This window comes from Cyanistes caeruleus, chromosome Z, assembly GCF_971803275.1.
Source record: "Cyanistes caeruleus chromosome Z, bCyaCae1.hap1.1, whole genome shotgun sequence".
In the NCBI taxonomy this organism is placed as follows: domain Eukaryota; kingdom Metazoa; phylum Chordata; class Aves; order Passeriformes; family Paridae; genus Cyanistes; species Cyanistes caeruleus.
The window spans coordinates 75,598,368-75,609,599 of NC_141732.1; the positions used below are offsets into that span (position 1 = coordinate 75,598,368).

The 11,232-nt window shown below is 36.4% G+C and overlaps 1 long non-coding RNA gene across 1 annotated transcript; it reads right to left on the minus strand.

The window, feature by feature from the left end:
- Positions 1-4,227: 4,227 nt before the first annotated feature.
- LOC111941145 (uncharacterized) lies at positions 4,228-10,792 on the minus strand. The gene is made up of 3 exons (XR_002869867.2): positions 10,590-10,792; positions 5,298-5,411; positions 4,228-4,351 (listed from the first exon to the last, which is right to left on the minus strand). It is a non-coding gene; the product is annotated as an uncharacterized LOC111941145 (long non-coding RNA).
- Between the last annotated feature and the right edge of the window lie 440 nt (positions 10,793-11,232).

An 11,232-nucleotide genomic window follows, 5' to 3' on the forward strand; every position in this document is an offset into this window, starting at 1 on the left:
CAGTAATAAATTTCTCTGTGGAGCAGAATGCATTTCAAGATGATGCATATGTTGGATATATTTCTGATCTTACTAAAGGATCTAAAGATATTTATCTGCTTCAGAACATATGTGAGAGAACCAGAAAATAAGTCTGGATTTTAAAAAGTGACTTGAATAAATTTAGTATTATTCAAATGTGTGGTTTTGTTTCTGTGAAGTGGATCTAGCTTAATTATGACTGGCTACATGATCTTTAAGGTCCCTTCCTAACCAAGACAGTCTGTGATTCTGTGAATGTGTTTGTGTTTGTATATATTTATATATTATTTACTAATTCATATACATGCAAACATATATATACATTTAAACAGTTTATGTCTTAAAATGCCTGAATTAAAAATATGTCAGAAAAAGTATATAGCGCATCATATAAAGTATCTTATGTTTATTGTGTTGTTCAGTATCTATTAAGTGTCATTTAAATAGTGAAAATATTTCCACTGTTTATTGTTATTTTGATGGTTGCTTTATTACTGTATTATTATTATTACAACACTGTTATAGCATCTATTTTGCTTCCTCATCCCAGAACACCTGTTTTTAGTTCACTTAAATTAAGATATATAAAGCAGCTGAAGATTCATAAAGTTCCAGAAGGATGAGCATGAATGGTTTGCGATAGAAAAATAGTTTAGCATTAACCAACAGAGAAATAAGAAGCAGGGCTCCTACAAGGAGAAAAGGAAATACACTCTGGAAGCCACCAATGCAGAGACCTGCAATTTGCCACTTCAAAATATAGAGCTGAGGAGTGCAGGTCTGCAGAACAGAGTTTAGTGTGGAATAGGAACAGGTATTTTTCTGGTCTGTTCCTGGTTTTTATTGAAATGTCAGGAATTGATTTAATAAGACCCCATTTAGAAAGAAAAAATAGATAAAAAAACTAAACAGAGTTAAAAAATACCTAAATTTATAGTAATTCAGGAGAGCCAGGCCAATTCCATGTCTCAGTTCTAAATTGTAACATAACCTTAGGAGACCTATCATCTAGTAAACCAGGAGAAAAAAAAAAATAACCTAATCCAAACTCTGCTTCCTGAGATTGTTTCCCTTAACAGTAAAAGCAATAGCAATGCAAAATCATTAAAAAGCTACATTGTGCTACAGAGTGATGCAACATTCATCTCAAAGTTTATCAGTAAATGGGAAGGGTTAGGGTAGCTTCAAATAACCTCCTTTTTTAATTTTTTTTTTGTCTCCCAGCCAGGGGCTGGAGAACATTTTAATAGCATTTTAAGATGCCTGCATGAATTAATGGGACCCTCCCTATGGTACAATGTGGGCTGCAGCACTGCCCAAAAATTTTTAACACTTGTTCTTCATCTAATGCAGAAATTATTGTGCTGTTTTAGGTCTGCATTACACTGGGGGTCAGCAAGGATAATAATAATAGCTTCTACTGGTTTAAAATACAGGATTCACCTCCTTATCTCCCTGCTTCTATAAGCTTGCCATATTATGAAGATACTCTGGGGAACATCTATACAATCTCGAAAGAATCTATCTCCATTGACTTTTTTTTTATCTAATAATAAAATCATTTAATCTGTAATTCACAGTTATTTCAGAGATTCTATTCTCTGCCCATAAAACAAACTGAAACAGAAAAGTTTTGGTTTGCTTTTGTTTCAAAAGACCTCCCTAGCACTTCACATTATGATTTAATTTCTCAAAAGCAGCTCATTCTTTTCCTCTTGACCTGAGGATTTCTACCTGCTGTTGGGCTTGGACCCAGGTATTTTCTACCCTGCTAACTTATGTTAATTTCCTTTCCTTTCCTGTCTGTCATATGATACTTACCACTTCAGCTGTACTTTACCTGCCATTTAAACCACAGTTATTTTTTTGATTTCTCTTTTATCAAGTACATGTTAATTTCCTTCTCTTGCCCTCTGTGTCACTGCCTCCCCTTTTCTCTAGCAGAATTCTCAGGGCCAAAAGTTATGCCTTTGCTCCCAAGCATTAGGATATTTTACAGGCACCCCTCCTTCTTCCTATTCATCTTTATCTTTCACTGAACAACAGCACTGCAAACAGAGTGTGAGACAACACAGCTGAATGATTGATGCTCTTCAAGTCCTGAGTTTCTTTTCCTTGTTTATTCACACAGTCACCCTCCTGAGTTAAGGGTTTCGGTTGGTACCTGCCATGGTGACTAGGAAAACAAGGGTAAGCTGCCAAATCCAGCAACTGTTTTCTTGTTCTCATATTGCATTTCCTTATCGGTTGTGACAATGTGCCACAATTAATGATAGCAGAAATACCTATGTTTGATACCATATGCATCATACTTAGTGGTGATGGATTAGCAATCAAGAAAATTAATTCTGCCTTTACAAAGTAACATCTGAACTTTGAAGTTAGGCAAAAGCTTTATAGAGTAGTGCAGATAAAAATTCTCCTGGAAATGGCATAACTGTGTTTCCCATTGCACCTACATAATTGATTCTGGACTGAGCCCAAAGAAAATGGTATCTTCCCCAAGAAAATGCAAGGATCACTCACTAAAGGTAACCCTGTGAGTCTCAGGTAACACTGTATGTATATTAGAGCTCATAAGAAGAAGGCTGACAACATAATCTAATGCCTTGAACACATCCAGATCTGGATGACCTTGGTTACGATTATTCTGGACTTTAAACTATAAAGTAGATTAAAAATCTTCATTAGTTCATTAATTACCTTTTTGATTGAAAAATGTTAATAAATTTGAAAACTTTCCTTATTATAGAGACAACTCTGCTTGCACCTTGATTGTTAGAATAACAAAAACCCAGGATGGGAAATGTTATTTTGTCAATCAGGGCATTTTCCTTACTTCACAGTCTATAATATCTTATATTTTTTATAATTATTGTTTCTTACATCTTATTTCCACCTATACAGAACAAAGAAAGCTGGAATTTAAGACACTTTTGAACACTGATTTATCTAGGTTTCATCAAACACAGATCATTTACCTCACTGGAAAATATCATAACAGCTGTCATTGTGGCCTAAAATTATGTACAATATTTCTGTTTCCAGATACCACTGTGATCTTATCTATTTGAATTTAAATAATCAAGGTTATGACTCTTTTAAGATCTTAAATCATTTTACAACACGTATTAGGTATTTCTAACAGGCTGAAACTCCTTGGGAGATTATTGTCCAATCATGACATTTGTATTGATTCCTAAAAAATATCTTGTTGCTCATTGTTACTCTTTAGTTTCTTGCTGCCTACCTTGTGATAGAAAGGCTGGAATTATTTTTTATCTTATTTCAGACAGGTACATACTGGATATCAGCACTGAAGGCAGTCATTCCTCATTGTCTTTGTTTTTAACATTAAACTAGCAATTTAGAGAGGGAATAGCATATAGAGTTGACAACATTTATGCATGTGCTTGAGGATGCACCTTCCCTGTCCATGGCAGAGTGGTGAGGGGTTGAGATAGATGAGGTCTAAGGTTTTTTCTCCATCTCAAACCATTCTGCAATTCTCTGTTTTTATCCTGCATTGCAATGATTGTAATCACTTGATTTCTTCTGGTTATAAATGTTGGGGGCTACTTCCTCTAGTTACACCTATAACATGAACTTCAATTGTTGTACCGTTTTTTAGCTGTCTCTGAAGTGAAAGAAATATCTGTTTATCAGGGAGAGATGGGTAGAAACACATGAACACAAATGCAGCAAATAAACTGAATGTGCTATATCCAGTATTTTCTTGAACTAAACATGATTTTCCAAATAAACTGAACTCTGTGCTTGTGTTGGACGTTCTAGGAAGCAGCAGAAAGTGTTTATATTGTAATAGAGAACTGGTGAGGCTGAGAGGTTTTCCACTGATTAAAATAAATGCCTGAAAATAGAAGACTGAACGAGTGGATGTGATGCTTTGGCAAATGAGAGGGCTCCTCTTCTGTTTCAGATGAGAGTTGGGAAGTAGTACTGCATGAAGATATAATGTACAATAGCAAACTGTAACAGGAGAATTGAGTGCTTGAACTTTTCATATGGTATGACTTCATGTATGTATATTTATTTGTTTAATTAAATAGTCATAAAAATATATTTTATTATTTCCACTTCTTGACATTTATTTAGTCAGAGATCACTTTTAGATGGACAGACAATGGTGATTACAAGTTTCTAAAAGAGTTTCCATTTATGGTGATAAATGCTAGTAGTTTTTACCTACTGGAGGGCTGTTCATAGCAGTTTATTTTCATAACTGTAGTCCCTAAGTCTCACTCTTAGAAACAGCAGGGCTGATAAACCATGAAAGAGCAATTTATGGAAGACCCTGTAACCTGGATTGCTGGAAAGAAAGAGAAGTAAAGAATTTTAAGAAATGACCACTATTGATTGACTCATACACTGGATGGCATTTTGCCTTCATCTTCAGGATAATTGGACAGGGGGATTAAAAATCCATAGCAATAGAAGGCTTTCCTTACTAGACAGTTAATGCACCATAAATCAGCTAGTAGGAATAGCTTCAATGTTGCAGCCTATGTTTTCATTCAGCTCATTTGCACTTCAAAGCTGAAGTCGATAATTCAACTCCAAGTAGGTGTAATTGGGGGATATTTACCTTTTGTAGAATATGAATACAAGCTGAGAAAATCTCTAAATTCATTTGCACAGGACATTACCAGTCAGATCCTGGTACTCAGACACGCGGCCCAGTCTCCAGCTGAAGTCAAGAGGTGAGCTTGGAGCTGCTCATAAATCCCTCAAGGCTTGTGTGCTGTGGCTAAATAATGTTTTCTCACTATTGGTGATCAATTGCTTTTTGCTGAAGTGGTAAGAATGGCCTTTGTTTTTTTTTAAATACTAAATAAGCAGCCCTTTGTCTTATGTTTGTCAGGGTGGATGGAGGAAGGTCCCCTGAACCCCTTTTGTTCCAGCGTCCCACAGAAGGTAGGACAGAGGACAAATCTAGAAAGGCATAGCTGAGCTCCTCAAATCATAGATTGGTAAAATTCTGCCAGGTTTTTAGAGTAAATAAGAAACAGAAAAATAATCTAATTTTTTATTTTAATATTTTTCTTTTTATTTTATTTTTATTTTTGCCCACCATTTTTGGTGTCATTTCTGCCAAACAAAATTCCCGTCATAACAGTGATGAAAAAAATTACTTAATGTGCCTATCCTTATGCTCTCTCCACACATACACACTCATGTACACACAGATTACCTAGTCTTGTGCAGTGCCTGGACAATATTATACTGCCACACATTGTTTGTGAGCTCTTTCCTACCTGTATTATGTCCCAGAGCACAGAGAATTATGCATCCTTTTCAGTGCAACTTGCAGCTTTGAATGAAGTGAATGCACAGGCATTTTTATCCTTCCAATCTGGCTCCATTTTCTACTGTGATAAAAAATGGAATTGAGGTTAGGCAGAAATGGTCTGAAGTATCAGCACCAACAGAAGATGAGGTAGGTTTTTTTTTCCTCTGTGATGATTCTTTTGAGTATTGGAATGTTTCTCAGGTTTAGGGGATGAGAAAGAAGACAAGACTAGGACTTTATTCCATATTTTATAAATGGGAAATGAAGTTCTTCAGCTCAAGCACCATAACTTTCCCTCAGACCTCAAATCTGCACCAGTACAATACACAGTTCTCTTCAGCCATTATGACTAGCACCCAAATATTAGTTTTAAACAATCTGCTCTATTTTATGGCTTTTAAATTCTTGTGGTTTTTTGTTTTTGTTTTGGTTTGGTTTGGTTTGTTTGTTTGTTTGTTTGTTTGCTTTTCAAGGACAGCTATAGTTCCCGGTGTATTGAAATCAAAGTTCATGGCAACAAACTTTTTCTTATCATATAAGGGATCCTTTTTGGATAATCTTCTGACTCCCCAGGAGTAAATGGAAAATCCCAATACTGAACTTTAACTACTACAATAAGAAAAATCCAGTTTATAATGGATACCACTTATGTCTGGATTTATTCCTTAAGAAACAAAAAATGAAAATAAAGGAGCCAAATTTTGTGCTAATATGACATCAGTGAGTTAATATGGCATTACTGGCCATCCTTGACTGGTGGATACTTTGGAAGGTGTTAACTATGGATCAAGGAATCTTACCTGGACACATAGGAAAAGGAATTAAACATCTGGGGAAAATACCAAAGTATTAGCAGAAACCAAATGCTATTCTTGATCCACTGAAGAAACCAATGCCCGTTGAGAAGTCAGACTCAAAGTCATTGAGTGTGACAGGATAAAGGTGTCATGCTTAGATATCTCTGTGGAATCTCATCTTGAAAAGACACCCTCGGAAGTCTTAACAGGCTGATTGGATAAGTAACTATTAATTAAAGACAACAGAAAAAGACAACAAACAAATAAATATGAACTGCAATCATCCATATGTCATAAAATTGCTGTATTACTTGAAAAATATCCAGCATCTACCAGAGATTGCTATATCCCTCAACTCTTAGAAGTAATGTTGCAGCATGTGCTTTGGCTTTTTGTTTTTTCCTTACACATATGCCTACATCATTCCAGGCACAAAGCAACAGACCTGATTTAAAGTGGATTTAGGTCATGTGGCTAAGTATGCAGTTTTGCTCAAGTAGAGTCCTAACAGCTTGCTACAGAAAGGGTAAATAAGTAGAAAATGAATAATCTCCTTCCTAGCCGCATTTGTAAAATATTTTCTTAAAATCAACTAAAGCCACTTAACTTTTATGGATCCCTTAATTTGTTTGCTTGATTCTCCTATTCCTTGTTTGTTTGTTTGTTTGTTTTTGGCTTTTTGTTTTTGGATTTTTTTGGTGTAGGCTACACCTCACATGGCACTTCACAACTTCCTTTTTTAAGAAGTGCTTCCATGTGTATAATAGATGGCATGGCATTTTTTGGGATACTGCTTTAAATCATGTTCTGCGTCTCCCCAAAAACCTCAAATTAGGGGTTTTCAAATGCAAATTTCTCAGCTTCCCTGCTGGACTATTTCAAGCCTAATAGGCCTAGGTAATTAGAATCTTCTCCCCAGTATCCCACTACAGTTTTTCATTCCTGTGTTATGGTAATTTACTGGCTGTCCAACCATCATTCCAATCATAGCTCCTCATTTTGGTGTTTTCAAACTTTAGATATTGAAAATTTCTGTTCAGACTTTGTAGTGGCAATCTTAGACTCAATACATGCTGATAAGGTTGAGGTTTCTGTATAAAGTTCCACTGAAATCACCTGTGATTATCTAAGAGAAGTGTAGACAACTATTTGTGAGCCTCAGTACTCATTGAGAAAGATGCAAATATCTCTTGAAAACATTTACTTCCACTGACATTGCCAAAACTGTTTTAATACACACAGATCCTTATAAGGAATATCTTCTAACTTATCTGTCTTCTATTGCTAAAAATGCATAAGTTTTAATAAATTTTACATACAGTTGTATTAAGTTGGTCTGAACTATCTAGCAGGTCTTTTTGTTGTTGTTGTTTTAATCCAAAATCTTTTAAATTGTCATTTCATCTACAAAGTCACCCTGAGAAGGAAAAAATTGTTTGAGGTATGGTACTGGGAAGCAACTCTTACTTTCAGAGTCTTTACTGCAGAAATGCAACATTTTACGCTTTTTTCTCTTTCCTTTGAATAGCATAGATTTGAAAGTTATGTTTTAAAACCCAGGAATTTGTTTGTAGAAAGTCTTTTTGTTCCTAAGCATCTGCTGGAACACACCCACCTTTTAAAACCTTTTTTCAATCTTCTAGAAGAAAACAACAGCAATTGTCTAAACCCAAAAAAAAAACAACAAATAACTTATCCCCTCTAAATCAAAATGAAACATCTCTTGAATGCCTCTTTAATAATCAGTAGAAACATTATGCCAGAAATCAGTGATGGATATCTTCAAATAATAAACAATATAAAAAGAGGTAACTGGCTCAGATACTAGCCATGAAGTCAGAAAACCTGGCTTCTTGGCTAAACTCTGCTACTGCTCTACTCTGACACCATGATTATTTCATCCCCCAAATTTTATTCAGTTTGATTATAAGTTCATTGGCTCAACAACACTTCTTCCATATGTGGAGTCCAGCAAGTCTCTGAACTTGGCTAAGGCCACTAGATATTGTTATAATAATCCATTACTCTTTCCAGGTCAGGTCTCTTGACCTCATGGACCTTCCCAGCCATCAGCTCAATGAGTAATGATTGCCCTGTATCAATCACCACCAGTTTGCAAGGGTTTTTTGGTTTTTTTTTTAAGGAATAAAAGAAGCTAAATTCATAGCGAATGCTGTCTGCATAAAACGATGTGACCAGCACTACCCTGATCATTTTTATTGCCCGTCTCTCCAATGTACTGATGGAATCATTATATGTGCAAAACTGTTGCTGGCATTTCCCTTTGCTATCTCTGACAAGCTCTTTTGTGTCAATGCCACTGCTTTTCAGGGATGCACAACCAGTGTTCCCTTTTGTAGCAGGGATGTTTCTAACGCACTCTTTGATGTATCCAGCGATAGTGTCACGCGTACTGACACATCGTACCAGGCAGCAGTGGAAGCTATGTCTGTCTGGAAGTTTTGTCCAAAGCTTTTTGACATTCTCCCTCTCTGTGCTGTTTTCAGAGCTCCTGCTTCATTTTTTTTTTTTTTTTTTTTTTCCCCCAATGCAAGGGCTGCATTTAGTAAGGATTTATTTAGATATTTATTTTTGTGTTTATTAATTTATTTACTAGATTGATACAGTGTTTTTATATAATTGACAGATGAGAAAGGTGCTCCTGTGGCTCACTCCTAGCCCAGCTTCCTCCCAGAAATCTGTCCCTGTCCAAGTAACTGACTCAGAAAGTGAGGAAGGATAGATGTTTAGAGATTACTTTTAAAGATGTTAACATGCTAAAGATTTTTTAAAGATGTACAGTCAGTTCCTCTTGTAAACAATGCACTAAGTTTACAGCTTCTCCATAAATCAAGGGTATGTCTTTCCCAGGATCCATTTGAGGACCTGAAAAATTCTCCAGGTAATATAAATTGCTTAAAAGCCTCAATTAGGTAGCAGAAAAGGTGAAATCAAGCAATTTAAAAAAAAAAATAAAAAAAAAAATTCATTTTCCAAGGGTTCAGATTGAATACACATATAAAATTATGACATATGTGTGATGAATAAGTGGCTACATGGCAGTTATCTCTTTGTCATATCAACATTGCACTGGGAGCTTCCGTAGATCAAGGACCTCATTTCATTATTATTTTTATTTTATCAATCAATGATATTTTTTTTGGATTTTATTTTTCTGCACTAGAAGAGAAGGAAAAGGGACAGTGAAGTGATTAAGTAAAACTGTAGTTCAATTATCTGACTTATCCCCACTGTTTTCTTATTTAGCTGCAGAGCAGATAATTATCTATATTCTTGTTTCCAAAACTTACTACCAGCACATTCTTATGAGTTTGAACCAGATGAAAAATGATATATTCTCAGGCAAACATTTCAAAAAGAAGACTCATTGTGTGTCTCCTGGGTCTCATGTCACAGCAGTGAGAACAGTGTCACAGGTCTGCACTGCTTGGTCCATGTTCCCGTGTGTTGACACAACCAGTCAAGCTGCCACTAAGATCTGGCTTCTGAAGAGCCATGGATCACTGGGAAAACCTGTGGTTCTGTCCAAACAATGGGAGAACACTGTGGCATGTCCAATCCCCAGCTGCAGAATAATTTCATGCCTTTTCCCTGATAATCTGTCAGGTCTCACATTCTGGGAGATAAGAAAACATAGATTTTTTGCTCCAAGTGGCAATAACAGTGTTTTTGTGCACCTTAAATAGTTCAAGAGAATTGACGGCTGCAGGTAGCAACAAGCAGCCTGAGTTTGGTGATCCCCAGCAAGGCTAAAGGATATTCTGGATAGAATGGTTTGTTAAACACATGAAGGCCATTTCATTCTAAAAGGCATAATTCGGCAGTGCACTGCGTTAAAAGAATCTCTAGGCACATTCACACAACAGGGATGGCACAGGGGATGCAAGTTCAGGCACCAGAGCTGACTACAACCAAAAACAATCTTTGCTGCTTCAGCTACTGAAAAGATGGATTTTATAATTCAGGCTCAGAGCTCTGCTAATGCAACTTCTTGAACACAACCAAATGGGTAGGAGCTGCACTGCATCAGGTTGAGTGAGGCTGCATACTTTTAAAACAAAATACCAGGGACATCATAGAAACATGGCTTAGAAGACTTTTTTTACCAGAAAGTCTAGCCATTTCTGAGAATCTTGCCCTACAGTTCTCCTGGAATGGTCCTCACTGCCAGTGTGACTCAGTGCTAAGCACCCCTCTGTCAGCCTGAGCCACAAAGTATGTGAGCTAGTTACAGTTCCTGATTGTGGTAATTGGTCCTTATTTCAAGCTATAAAGACTTGTGCTATTTTCTTTCAATAGACTATCCTGATTTAAATCTGGTATCACCCAAAATAGCAGGCAGAAACCAGCAGAACTAAGGGGCATATCAGAGCTGACTGAAGGTTACTTTAAAATGTGTGCAAATTCTGATCACTTCTCTGAACCACCCCAGGACTTACAGGGTCTCTCCTATTAACCATGCTCCAGGCATGGAATGGGACTAGGAGTAATTGTGCTCTGTATTTAGATACAATCCTGCTTGTGTAATTTCTGCCACTTTTCCCTCTTGTCCTTTTATCATTCACAGCATTTGCATGAAGACAGGATCTTCATTTCAAAGGAGTCCATCTGGTCTGCCTGCTCATTCTCTTCCTGAAGTTATAAACCTCTATTTGCAACAACATAATCCTCTCACCAAAGCAACCTGCAGCGAGGTCACAAGTGGAGGATTGTGACTTCAGGTGGGGAAATGAGCAGCAGGAGCAGATGAACTGTTAAGAGGCAGAGAACCCATTTTCATTGCAAATGTCCTTTGCAATAAAGAATGAGGCTAGGAAAAGGCAGCCAAGGGAGGACACTGGAGCAGAAAACTGTGCACACAGAAAGCATATTCAAATGCTTTAAACAGTTGCATACGGTGAACTAACTCTTGGAAGAGCAATATCTTAAGATGTAAAACAATTACCTACTTCCAATCATGCTGACAGTTAAAAATGAATAAAATAAAAAATTCCAACTCTTCCTTATAAGCTAGAACTCTCCTTTTCTTTTCTTTTCTTTTCTTTTCTTTTCTTTTCTTTTCTTTTCTTTTCTTTTCTTTTC